Source organism: Capsicum annuum, chromosome 7 (assembly GCF_002878395.1).
Source record: "Capsicum annuum cultivar UCD-10X-F1 chromosome 7, UCD10Xv1.1, whole genome shotgun sequence".
NCBI lineage: Eukaryota > Viridiplantae > Streptophyta > Magnoliopsida > Solanales > Solanaceae > Capsicum > Capsicum annuum.
In genome coordinates, this window is record NC_061117.1 from 190,672,460 (window position 1) to 190,686,689 (window position 14,230).

At 33.3% G+C, this 14,230-nt stretch overlaps 1 long non-coding RNA gene across 1 annotated transcript; it reads left to right on the plus strand.

The window, feature by feature from the left end:
* The first annotated feature begins 2,339 nt into the window (after positions 1-2,339).
* LOC124885659 lies at positions 2,340-10,829 on the plus strand. Its single transcript, XR_007043054.1, has 3 exons — positions 2,340-2,613; positions 9,936-10,106; positions 10,388-10,829. It is a non-coding gene; the product is annotated as an uncharacterized LOC124885659 (long non-coding RNA).
* Positions 10,830-14,230: the final 3,401 nt, after the last annotated feature.

The following is a 14,230-nucleotide window of genomic DNA, read 5'->3' on the forward strand; positions in this document are numbered from 1 at the left end:
TAGTTTGTGTTTGGTTCTTGGATATTTGTAGCTCTGGGGTTAAGGTTTAGAAAATTTTGTACTTTGTAGGTATTTTCTATATATCCTCGGGCTATATGGTTATAAGCATTTTTATCTTGGTTCAAACTATCTCGATATGTGGTAATTTGTGGGGTATGTACAAGGGGTCTTTTTGTGTTTTTGGTATAAATAATTTTTCAAATATCTTATTCATGTTCATGTTCTGGTATCTTTGTCTACTAACTCCTTTGCTTGTACCTGCAATTGTAGATTGATAAACGTTATGGGTTTATGGAGTGTCCCAATTTCTCCTTTTAGCTCTTCAATTTTAATATCTTCCGATCGACATAGCTCTGCACATTGCTGAGTTAGCTGATTCATAGCTTTAGACTCCAGTTTAATTTCATTAGTCTTTAGCTTTTCTATTTCATTACCCATACTGTTCACTTTTATTGAAAGCGTAGTTAGGATTTTGAGTATCTTTTCTAAAGCATCATATTCTATTATATCAGTCTGTGTAGCTTTGTCTTGAAATATAATCTGCAATAACATTTTTGTTAGTACTAATTACTTCAATTGTAAATGTAAAATTTAATATATTCAATACTAATCTAACTTTAAGTGGTAAAATCCCGATTTACAATCAAATTTACTAAAATAATTATATCTTGTATTTGTCTTATTTTTAATATCTTATTTGGTATTGGATAATTATATGTCATAGTTTTTGCATTTAGGTTTCTATAAGGATCAAGATCACATATTTGGTTTAAATAAAATGTTAGTTTTGCTAAATCAAATAACACGGAGACCATCACAATTTAAAGGACTCAAAATGCTATTTTCCCATATATATAGTGCTATTTAAATTATTTTATTTTCTTTTATGTTAATTTTAAATGCACAATAACTGCAAACCGATTTCATTAATATTTTTCTTTTCTGAATTTGGGCATCTGTTGCACAAAAATGAATATATGTTTAGGACATTAATAAGGTTATCAATTTGGTTAGTTATGAAGGAAATTTAATTTCTATTATAGTAAACTTAAAAAGAAGTTATGAATGTTACTCTTTGTCCCATTTTACTTGTAGTTTTAGCTCTTTGATAAGGTATATGAAAATATACATTTTAATATATTTGTTATCTATTAGTAGTATATTTAGATTTTAATCTCTTCAAAAAAAAAAAAAAAAAGAGAAGAAGGTTTGATTGGCAGTTAACTAGTCCACTAAAATGGCCTTAATTATTGTTCATTTTTAAACTGCTCATTTATTTTCCTTTTTCTTTAAATTAAAGTTGTTCTCCATCTGTTGCACAAAAATGAATTACAAATACTATAAGGCAAATGACATTAATAAACTTATCAATCTGCTTAGTTGTGAAGTAATTTTCTCTTATAGTAAAATTAAAAAATAAGATACTAAAGTTCCGTAAATGTCATTCTCACCGTCCCATTTTAATTGTTGTTTCTGCTTTTTTCACATCCATTAAAAATAAAAATAAATGCAAGAAATGGTTTATTAAGTTATCCTTATGACTTTTTTTTTAAAGAATAGAAGAACCTTAAAAAGGACTCCTTATTTAATGTTATGAGTATAGTTGAAATTATAACTGTCAATTTTGATTTTGAATTTCTAAAACGACATTTATTTTATGATAATTTTTATAAGGTAAAATATCGGTTAAATTGAGAAGACCGATCCGTAGTTTATCAAATTTTTGAAATCATATGATCATGAACTGTATCCAATAACACTCTAGAGAGAACGTCGTCATTAATTCATGTGATATTGCCTCTATATTTTAATTGCTAAAATCTGTATGCATGCCTACATTATCTATTTGTCATATCTGGCATATTGAAATTTTACTCTATTTTATATCAACTACTAAATAATACAATAATAAAAAGGTGAATGTTTGACTGACAGTTGACTAGCTTAGTATCAAAATGAGTTTAGAGAATAAAAAATGGGAGTTTATATTAGTAGACAAATAAACATCACAAATTGAGCTAGCTAGAATGAAGAAGAAATAAATAAATAATTAATGTGAATTTATAGTTTGAAACACGTTAGTTACTATGTTTGGGATATTTTGTTCGAAGTTCAACGCTTTGACACTATTTCATTTCCTAGACCAGCAGGTCTTATCAACAGATCTAGCAAGTAGCATGACGTAAGCCAATTAATTGTGATGTTTATTAGCTAACTGAACTCTCATTTGTGAATGAATGAGAACAGTTCCTGGGGCGTGCATCTTGTACTACCCCATATTTAAATAAGGACAAAGGGGTCATTTTGAATAAACTTAATAAAATAAGGATTTTAAAGACCAATAGTCAAGGGCAAGGTAAAATCTGTGTTGAGGAAAAAAAACCGGATAAGAGACTCAATGAGAACAAGAAATTTATAACAATACGTTTGCAAGAGTTCTGCCAAGTTGGGGAAACAGAAAAACTTTGGTGAACTTAGTATTACTTCTCCCAATAGTTCTGGTATTTTTAATCTATGATTATTCATGGGTATGCTAGTATGGAGCAGTAGTTGAGCTTTCGTGGAACCATATTTACAATATCAAGAAATCATAAGCTGCTACAACTATTTCGGGTATTTCCGGAACTTTAAATGTTGAGTTTTCTTCTAATTTGTATGTTTTGTTATTGGAGACTTGAGATTTCTATTGGTTATTAGAAATTGAATTCCATAGAAAAGTATGATTAACAGTAAAGTTATTTTGCTCTATGTTAGGCCAGGAAAATTAGATTTTTGGGTAAAGAATTGGATGAATAAGCTGAAATTGAGAAATTGTGGACTAATTGAGTTACTACTAGCATGAATAAATATAATTTGACTAATTGAGACTCAAACTAAGTCGGGCGTTGGGTGTGCTGAATTAGTTACGAGTTTTGCTTAAATAAGAGAATTGATACGGAGTTGATATGATGTGATTATAGATTGGTCGAAGAAACTCATCCTAATTTCTCGAGGTGATGAGTTTGGTATTCTAACAAGAAGTACTGTGAGTAGTAACCTTCTCAAGATTTGTGTTTCTTAACTTGCCATTTTATACATGATTTTGATGAAACAAGAATTACTGAATGTTTTGAAATTGCATGTGGGACAAGTCTTTTTCTCGATATGATACTGAAATTGGGTATTTGAGATGTTCATAAAACATATTTACCGTTACTTGAGATATGATCACTGATGTTATGAAAGTTTTTCACTCACATGAGAAATAAGTATTTTTACATGTATTTTATTCAAGTTTACAAGTAATGTGATTTGATATGAACTTTAAATGCTATGGACTATTCTGAAAAATACTTTCATATGAATATCTATTGTTTAGAAAGAAAATATAAGTGAGAGTAGACCTTGATTTGAATCCCTTAGCTAATGGCGGGATCGTTAGACTTGGTGCACCTTGTAGTTACTGATTACTGTTACAGCCCTCGCTAGTGGGAAGGTAGAACTAGCATACTATTACTGATGTCCCTCGAGTAGGGACTTACTGATATGATTTTTGACTCTTTTATGAGGGGTTCACTGTTATTGGCTATTTTTGAAGTGGAATACCACATTGATTACGTGATTCATTCATGGAAACCTCCCAAATATGTAATATTTGATATGATATAATGCTTATTGAGTTTATCCCTTAACTATTGGATCATTTTGCTTACATGAAACAAATGATACTACTTATTGTTATTTTATTTCTTAAAGTGCATTTATTTCATGATGTTTTATGACTTATCCTATTAAAACGGTTGTAGTTAAGTGTTATTACTCATTGAGCTAATGTCTCACTCCTCACTATTTTTTTACAAAGAACGCAGGTGACGTTAGTAAGGATTTTGGTAGGTAGAGTATTCGAGTTGGATATTCATGGCGAGCCCTGCATTTGTTCGCGTGGGCAACAGTTTATTTAATTGTTATGTTCTTTTTCTTGAAACTCTTAGAGTCGCTCCATAGTCACTTCTTTAGAGTTTGAGTATTCTTCTATTATTTTAATTTTGTGAAGTATTTGACCTCCTCTTATTTTTAGAGATAGATTTCATATTGTTATTTGGTGGTATTGGTGCATTGTTGATGATTTTGGTGAATTGTGTTGTGTTGGTGCGTTGGTTGTGATGTTGGATTATTATGCTGTGGATTTGAGCCAGGTAATTTTCTTGTTAGGCCCCAAAACAAAGGAAACTTTGTCCGATTTTATGTAGAATTCTGATGAGGCTTGCTTTGGAGTCCTAACCTCCTTAACACCGATCATGATCCTATTTTGGGTCGTGACAAAGTTGGTATCAAAGCTAGGTTAGGTTATTTATGTGACTAATATTACACATGTTGGTAGTAGAATTCCAACTATGGTTATATTGCCAACCATTTCTATAACTGTGATTCTGCGAGGACATGATAGGATGTGTCTGTATTTCTTTTGTTTTATTCCTTATGTGTAACAATTTGGATCAAATAATAGTATCTGGCACTACATATCTTGGTTTCATCTTCTTCGAATTAATCATCCTTTAGTAGAGGTAGAATGTAGTTTAATGTGCATAAAGTGTTGCCTCTGAAGGCAACTATTACCTTAACAAATGGTGAAGGTAGAGATAACACAAGGCTAAGGAAAGAGTTGTCATTCCGATTGAGGGGCATTTGTACCACTATAAGATATTTTTAGAGCCCATTCCAAAAGGAAGTGCCCATTTACCATCATATTCCTATGAATGTTCTATAATTCTGGACACTTGACAGCTTGATTGATATAAAGTATGGACAGTTGAAATAAAAAAGGGTAATATAATAAGGCTCTAAAGGTATCTGTCACTGATATTGACTAGGATGGACATGAATATAGATATATATTCTTTATAGAGTTCCTAAATTGAAAATTTTAAGATAAATAGTTCTGATAATACTAAGGACCGGAAAGGTTCTTGGATGAGCTACTTGAGGCATTTTGAGCTTTTAGATGCACTAATGAAAGGTCTATAAAGCTTGCAACATATGATCTAGAAGACATGGTCAGTGCATGGTATGATATCGAACTGGTAGCACTGATTTGAGGACGAGCTTAATAAACTGGTTAAGGGTAATTCTTTGTAATGACTGTTAGAAGGGTGCACCTGTTGGATAATTCTAAAATACCGATCTAGATGATGGATGTCTAGACATATGATACTTGTGTTTCTCAGATTAGTAGATGTGTCATACCTTATATATAGGGGCTTATTGAAGTCATGGTTAACCTTTAAGACAAGTCAGTAACCCTCACACATCAAGAGCTAGATCTATCTTGTGGCAGTTAAGCTTGCTTGAAGGTTTGAAAACATAGAAGTGCTACGTGCAACTAAGGATTCTTGCCAAAAACAAATTTGAGACCATCAAGTCAATCAATTTTGATAGTTCGAAGTATTCTCAAATGTTCTTGATGAAATACTTAAAGATTTTCAAGAACTGGGATACTCTAGCGTGAATCCTATGGAGCTCGCAACTTACATACGGGAGGACATGGCCCGATGGCAGATACATGAAAGATCTTGTATTAATAGGAGTATCTACATGAGCGACACTACTGACTTGAGGTGATTACTAAGTTATTTATGGATTGGTTATTTCTTGACAGTTGAAAGTGTGTAACTTGACAGGGAATTTAAGAAATTGGTTCAGACAATGAATGCAACAACATATGATAAATACCAGGTTTTCTCAACAGATGTTCAATACTTATTCTCTAGCAAAGCATTACAAGCTTGGAATATATTTTATTTTGTTGAAGGGTTATATCTCCAACAAGGTAGTAGCCTTGCACGCAAAGACTTTACCAACTTTGAGGTAGTGGATTTTGCTAAAGACAAAAAAGGGGTGAAGTTGTAAAAAAGAACCATGGCATAATGCAAGGTTAGAAATCTTTCTGTGAATTTTGTTTTTTACATAGTCAAGGAGTTAGAAATCAAGGACAACATGAAATGTTGAGTAATTTTCTCTGCTTGTCACTTCGGTTGGAGAATCTCTATTAGTTGAAATATGTATCAAGCTTATCAGATTTCAGCTGAGAGACGGATAACCTGCTTGAGATGATTATAACTGATATGTTCTACTTTGATATGCTAATGAGTTCAAATTGATTATCTTTTGTTTTGCTATCCTTGATTTATTTTGAAAAGATTGTTAATGCACATGTTTGAAAGCTACCACTTGTTTTATTTATTGCTTGAATGTTACAAAGTAGTTTCCTAGTTTTAAGGATTTAGTTATTCTATAACTCAGCATTTAGTGTTTGTTGCTAGATTTTAGGATCTTAGTTGGTTTTTAGGTCTTTAAATGTAATTCTGAAAAACTGAAGGAACTACTCTCTTCAGCATCAATAGTGTGTGTTATCTTTTTTTTCTTCTCATCCAACTTGGTTTTACTGCAAAAACACCAACAAATTGGTATCAAAACAATCTTCTTGAGGGATGTGTGAGGCTATTTGAGTGCATCAATGAAAGGAGAGTCCAATTTTTTAGCAATGGCACCACCATTCTTTGATAGAGACAACTATCAAATGTGGGCCGTAAAAATGGAGACCTACCTGGAAGCATTGGATCTGTGGGAACCAGTGGAGGAAGACTATGAAGTTCAGCCACTTCCAACAAACCCCACTATAGCACAAATGAAATCGCAGAAGGAGAAGAAGACAAAGAAATCAAAGGAAAAAACATGTTTATTTGCAGCAGTATCTCCTATGATTTTCACACGAATAATGTCCTTGAAGTCAGCAAAAGCAATCTGGGATTATCTCAAGACAGAGTATGTAGGCGATGAAAGGATTCGTGGAATGCAAGTGTTGAATCTTATTAGGGATTTTGAATTGCCGAGAATGAAGGAGTCAAAATCAGTAAAAAAGTACTGGGATAGACTTTTAAGCATTGCCAACAAGGTGATGTTGCTTGGATCCAAGTTAACAGATTTAAGAATTGTGGAGAAACTACTTGTAACAGTGCCAGAAAGGTTTGAAGCCACTATAACAACCCTGGAGAACACAAAGGATCTGTAAAAAATTTCCCTTAAAGAGCTCTTAAATGTCTTGCAAGCACAAGAGCAAAGGAGAGCCATGAGATGGGATGGAGCAGTAGAAGGAGCCTTACCAGCCAAAAATCAAGACAACGACAAGAATACAATGAAGAGGAACTTTAAGAATCAGTCAGAAAATAGAGAAAGTTCATTCAACAATAATCAGAAGGGCAAAGGAGGAGGCTCGAAGAAGGCATTTCCACCCTACCAACACTGTGGGAAGAAAGGCCATCCACCTTTCAAATGCTGGAGAAGACCTGATGCTAAGTGCACTAAGTGCAGCCAACTTGGTCATGAAGCTGTGATCTGTAGAGTTAAGCCTCAACAACAAAAGAAGATGCAAAAGTTGTTGATCAAGAGGAGGAAGATCAACTCTTTGTGGCCACATGCTTCTCAAGTACCGACACAAGTGAACACTGGCTACTAGATAGTGGTTGTACCAACCACATGACTCACGATAGAGAACTCTTCAAGGAGTTAAGAACCATCGAGATTAAGAGGGTGAGGTTTGGAAATGGTGAACATCTGGATGTGAAAAGAAAAGGAAATGTAGCTATTTCAAGCTATGAAGGTACAAAAATTATTGCAGATCTCTTTGTACCAAAGATTGATCAAAATCTGTTGAGTGTTGGTCAATTGTTGGAGAAAGGCTATAAAGTGATATTTGAAAATAAACAATGCTTAATTAAAGATGTTGACGGCAAAGACATGTTTAAAGTAAAATGAAAGGAAAAAGCTTTGCTCTAAATCCAATGGAGGAGGAGCACATGGCTTTTCAATCCAAAGAAAGTGTCACTGAAATCTAGCAGAAAAGACTCGGGCACTTTCATTATTGTGGACTACTTCAAATGCAAAGGCTGAATATTGTCAAGGACATACCAAACTTGTAGGAACATTCTAAAAATTGTCAGGTATGTCTGTTTTACGGAGAAATTTTGACTTTTTGAGAAGAGTTGCCACTTAATTTTGAAAAGGAATTAAGAAAGCTTTAGAGAATTGCTTCAAACGATTCAAAATAGAAAAATTATTTTAAGTTAGAGATTCTAGATAAGCGGTTCCTATTAATGTTTTAGGAAGGTGTTAGGCACCTAAAACGTCCGCTAACTTGTGGTTATCTGGACTGTTTGAAAACATCTTTTGATTAACTTCTGAAAAGATTAATTTGTTGAAATAGTGATTTGATTTTTTATTTTTTTATAAAAAGACATGTGTAAAATAGATTTAGACGACTTAGTAAGGATTTTAACTAAGTCTAAACAAAACTAATAAATAAATAAACACATAAAAGGGGAAGGGAGGAGAAAGTAAAGGATTTAGGCCATTGAGCCCAAATCAACGAGACCTGTCCTAGTCTAGTTCGGCTTCCGACCCATTTCACCTGTCCTAAACTATTTTTTGAGCCTTTGGCTCGAGTCTTGCTCCACCTATATTAAATACAACTTTGGTTTCGAGGCCGGAATGAATGAATAAATAAATGACTAAATGAATAAATAAAAAGAAGACAATAATAAAAATTGAGACTTTTCAAGTTTCTTAATGACCTCATCAATGGGTTTTGATCCATTTTCCTTTTTCTATCTTCTAGCACCAGCAAGACATGTAGTGGACCTCGAGTTTAAATTTCGAACTTGACTCGAAGGGGTAGACCTCATTGGCCCATTACGAAATACAAGAGGAGAGGAATCCGGATTTGAGACATTTTTTTTTTGCATGCAAAGAAAAGATAAAGAAATTAATATATGTTCAAGGCGTAAAAATGACTTATTTCAAAGCAAAAAAAAATATCAAGAACCAATTTTGAATGGCAATGATAAGCACACTTGCACAAGAATGAGAGTCAACAAATAAAATGCAAAGCAAAGACACCCACTTACATGCCTCATGATTTATGTTCATACAACAATGAATAAAGGTAAAAGAAAGAAGGCTATATTCAATGAATTAATGCAAGAAACAAACAACGTATGCTTGAGAAAGTAAGGGATGAGGAAACAAGAAAAATACTCATGACTTCTAAAATTGAACAAACATAGAGCACATATAACAATCCAAAGGGCACAAGAAAATTAGAATAAAGTTTAGCATTTCTAAAAGTGAAATATTGTTTTACAATCATACTATGCATGACTCAAAAATATCTAAATAATTCTAGTTAACCACAAAAATTCGAACTTTCTCATTATTTTGACAAATTTGAAAACATGCGAAAAAGAGGAATAAACATCGTGGATGAAAAATAAATCTAGCACTTCATCTCTTATATGAAGATTTTTGAGATCCCTTAAAATAATTAACAAGTAAATGAAAAATTCTTGATTTAATCAATTACTATTTTTATTAAGGCGAAACAAACAATAGTAGCTATTTTTTCAACATAAAAGAAACAACTTTACAGCTAAAACAAACATATCTGCCAACAATAAATTTAAACAAGACATGAGTTTGTCTTTTGAGCAAAGATCAAAACTTTATATATGATAATCAAAGAATAAAGTCAAAAAGCAAAACAATCAATATTAACCATTCTTTTCAACATAAAGAAAATAACTTTACATGTTAAAAACAAACATATCTACCAACAATGAGTTTAAACAAGACATGGGTATGACTTTTCAAGTAAAGATCTAACCTTTATCCAAAATAATCAAAGAATAAGGTCAAAAGGCAAAACAATCAATATTAACTATTCTTTTCAATATAAAGAAAATAACTTTAAATGCTAAAAGTAAACATATTCAACAATAATGAGTTTAAACAAGACGTGATTATGTTTTTCTAGCAAAGATCTAAACTTTATCCAAAATAATCAAAGAATAAGGTGAAAAGGCAAAACATTCAACATTAACTATTCTTTTCAACATAAATTTCAGGGGCCGCTGAAGAAGTTGGACATATACGTGGTACTTGGCTACGAAAAGAAGAAGGAACTGCAAGAAATCATGAATGACAAGACGAAGGTCCAGAAGAATACACCATGCATTCATATGTCCGCCAAAGACTTCACGAATATGACAAATATGCATAAGTGGTACATGGACAATGTAAGTTTACTTTTGCTAACATAGCTTTCCTATCTACTCCATAAAGAAGAAGCTACGCAATAGATGTGTAATCTGTTGCATCATCTGGGTATTCTGTTGCAACATAATACACATCTGTTGTATAAGTTGCGTTAGCTAGGTAATTTGTGAACTTATTCAGAGAACCCTTTGCGACAAAATCTTTTCACTGTGTTTTTATTCTTTACAATTACTAACCTATTTAAAAATTGTCTTCTTATACCACAATATATTGATGAAATTATCTGTCTCATGAGAGGCAGGCAATTAACGTACCCGGATGTGTATGATGCTGCCGATAGGATAATGGACCTCAACTTCTACAACAATTTCAAGGATAGGTACGATGATCTCTGCAGGTGATCTGGTCCCTGTGGCCGTAGATTTAATAAGTTAGTTTCTACGTTTGAATAGGATGAAGACATGATTAAATATGTTAGAGGTAAGAGGCTATATCCACACGACAAGAGCTGGACCAAGGCAAAGAGAATCCTTCTAGTCATAAACGTGAAAGTAAATATTTTCTCGCTGTTGAGATACTACTCGATGAGGGAAAGATTAAGGTTTATGACTGCAACTTACCTGTTTTCCTTGATGACATATTATTAACCCATGTGCAGTGTAATACCCCAAAAAATTTTTCATTGAAATTTTGTGCGTAAACGTGTTGGGTTCTATCTTCTAGAATGAATTATAAATTTTTCATGTGGAATGTCTTAGATTATGATCCACCATTGCGTAGAGTATCGAATAAGATTTCCAACGATATGTGGATCATCCAAAACGGACACCTGAGCAACGAGTTATGAACATTCCGATCGAATCGTGAATAGTAGTGAACACTAAAACGTGCAGGAAAAAGTACTGAGGCTTGGCTTATTTTTGCTCCAACTTTAAACGATCATAAATCCTTGTACATAATGATCTGGGTGATCTACCATATATCAACGGAAATTCTGTGAGTCCTTTCTCCAATGAAATTGGTTTCATCCAATTTGTCTATCGAAGCAAAAAGTTATGGTCGATCTACTTCAGCCTATCAAAAGCAAATTTTTGGGTCAACTTCAAACGATCATAACTCCTCATACACAATGATATGGGTGAGATACTATATATCAACAGAAAGATATGAGAGTCTTCTTTCTAATTAAATTATTTTCATCCAATTTGGATATCGAAGTAAAACATTATGGTTGATCTACTTCAGACTATCAAAACAGTCCACCAAAAGACAAATTCGAGAATTATTTTATTTTTAGGCGTTTTGGTCATTCCCCCTCACCCAAAATCCGTCCAAAACCTATATTAAAGCATATTAGAAGCATTATATGTTATATTTCATCAAATTCCCTCAAAAAGAAAACCCTAAGCTCCTACATCCAACTTCAAGAACCTCCAAAGTTCACCATTAATTCTGCAAATTTATTCAAGATTCCAAGTTCCTAGTTCAAGAACTTCAAGAGCCTCCAAAGTTCACCATTAATTCTGTAAATTTATTTAAGATTCTAAGTTCCTAGTTCAAGAACTCCAAGAACCATCATTCAAAGGCACGATTAACATCTGAAAAATGAGTATCGATCTAAAGTTCATCATTCAAGGTATATGGGAGTTTTTCAACAAGAACTCTCTTTCGTTCTTGTGTCCAAAAGTAATTTTCTTTACAAAGGCATGATTTTTATTTGATTTTTATGTGGAGATATAAAGCATGAATCTTGAACGATATTTATCATGATTTTGATATTTGGGTCGTGAATCTCCATTGAAAATTGTGTTTTTTTGAGAAAGTGTGTGTTATAAGCACGTTGATGTTGAATATTTGAGATATTTTAAATGATTTGACCTTTTGGTCTTAATGAAGTTATTTTGAACTCGAGTGTGAAAGAAATCCACAACGTGGTTGATTTTGATAGATGGGAAGCATGATGGCTCCCGATGTATATTTATATATTACTGAAATTGTTTTGTCGTGGATTGTCTTTGAAATAATCTGAATTAAGTCTGAGAGAAATCTTTAGCACTGAGTGGGAGGTATAAAGCGACCTTACTTCCCTAGAACTACATGCCCCCGTAGGAGTGAGCCTGAGGCTGATTTATATAGTGATCACTAGTTTGTGTGGATTTGATATTGATAGTCCTACTCCGATGGCAAGGATAGGACGACTCTCCCCAATGTGGGTTGTACGTTAGACTCCATGTAGCTCACATGGTTTATGTCAGTTATAGGATCTCCCTGTGTGTGTGTGTTTCCTTGTGTCTATGGTGAATGGTGAAGTGATTTGAAAGTAGAATTGTGAAAGTTATTCTTTCGAAAGATTTAAATAATATTTACATTATGGGAATTGATATTCTTGATGAACTGAAAGTGATTGACAAATTATATGATGACTCACATGTGTTATTGTAATTATTTCATCCTCTCATGATTATGATGATTTTCTTCGGGCTATGTGAGTCTTTCATACATTCTACATATTTCTTATAAATAGATGATAATGCTTATACAACTGCATACACCCCCATATACTCGATTCCTTTCCATGGTACTGACCCACATCTTCGGGTGTAGGCTACATTTTCTCGGAATGTAGGTTCAGGTACTCAGTTCCAGGTTCGACAGTGATTTTTCGGGCACGCTGTTCTACATCCTCTGTTGTGGTGAGTCCTCATGTTCCAAGGATGTGATGTTTGATGTTGGTTTTACGGAATTATTTACATTTGATAACTGAGTATGAGTCAGTTGAGGCATGTCTCAATGACTTGCTGGTTTTATTGTTTTCTTAGAGGCTTGTCAGACTAGTATAGATGTTGGGAGTTGACTATAAGTCGTATTTTGTTATCTTTCTGAAATTCTTTTATTCTTGGATGATGATTACTTTGTTGATATTTGAGGGTTATTTATGGAAACCCCGTTGATTTGTGTTGAACTAAATGAAAATGGCTCAAAGGGTTTAGCTTAGGGCTACTCGTAGCCTCAAGCACCATGTGACACTCCGGAACCCATTTTCTAGGGTGTTACATGCAGCCACTCTTGAAGTTATTCCCCAAGTTGTTGACGCAGAGTAAGCTGATGGATCATTTGCCGGCAGAAGTCTTGACGAAGGAATCATGAGTTTTTGAAGGTCGAAATAAGAGCATCCAACTCCCAAAAAATAAAACTGGTGCAGCGTGAGGACCGTACTCGCTTGCATACATCGAGTATTTACTGACTGACACAGAAATGACCGGTATATGCGATGCCATTGTGGGAAAGATGCAAAAGGTCTGGGCTTATGGGGTACTAAATAAATGGTTGGAGCTTGTGTATAAAGAAGAATATGTACAAAGACAGAGACGTGCACGATAACAAATTTTTATTTCAAGCCACTTCACTTTACATGTAGTGGCAATAATTTTTATGTATGGAAAAAGTTGATATTTTTTCATTCAATAGATTGTCTATCTGTTGTAACCGATGTAATACCTGTTGTGACAGATTGATTATCTGTTGGAATAGTTTGGTCATCTGTTGCATTATGCAGGTATTTTTGTTTGTCTGTCGCAACAGATATACAATCTGTTGCAACATATAATCTATCTGTTGCAACTACTAGACAGTCTGTTGGAATAAATAAAAAAGTAGGTAGACCTATTTATATAATTTCCAGCAGATGACCTAACTAAATGGTTGGAGCCAGTGCATAAAGAAGAATATGTACAAAGACAGAGACGAAGACGATAATAATTTTTTATTTCAAGCCACTTCACTTTACATGTAGTGGCAATAATTTTTATATCTAGCGAAAGTTGAATTCATATAATGCAACATATTGTCTATCCGTTGTAATAGATATAATACCTATTGGGACAGGTTGATTATCTGTTGCATTATGCAGATGTTTCCCAGTCTGTCTATCGCAACAGATATACAATCTATTGTAACATTAATCTATCTGTTGCAACTGATAGATAATCTGTTAGAACAAATCAAAAAAGCACGAAGACCTGTTTATATAATTTCCAGCAGATGACCTACATGTTACAACATATGTCTAAATCGGTTTGATAATATATGTCATCTGTTGTAGCAGATGTATTATCTATTGCAGTATTTTAATTTAGTATTCCAT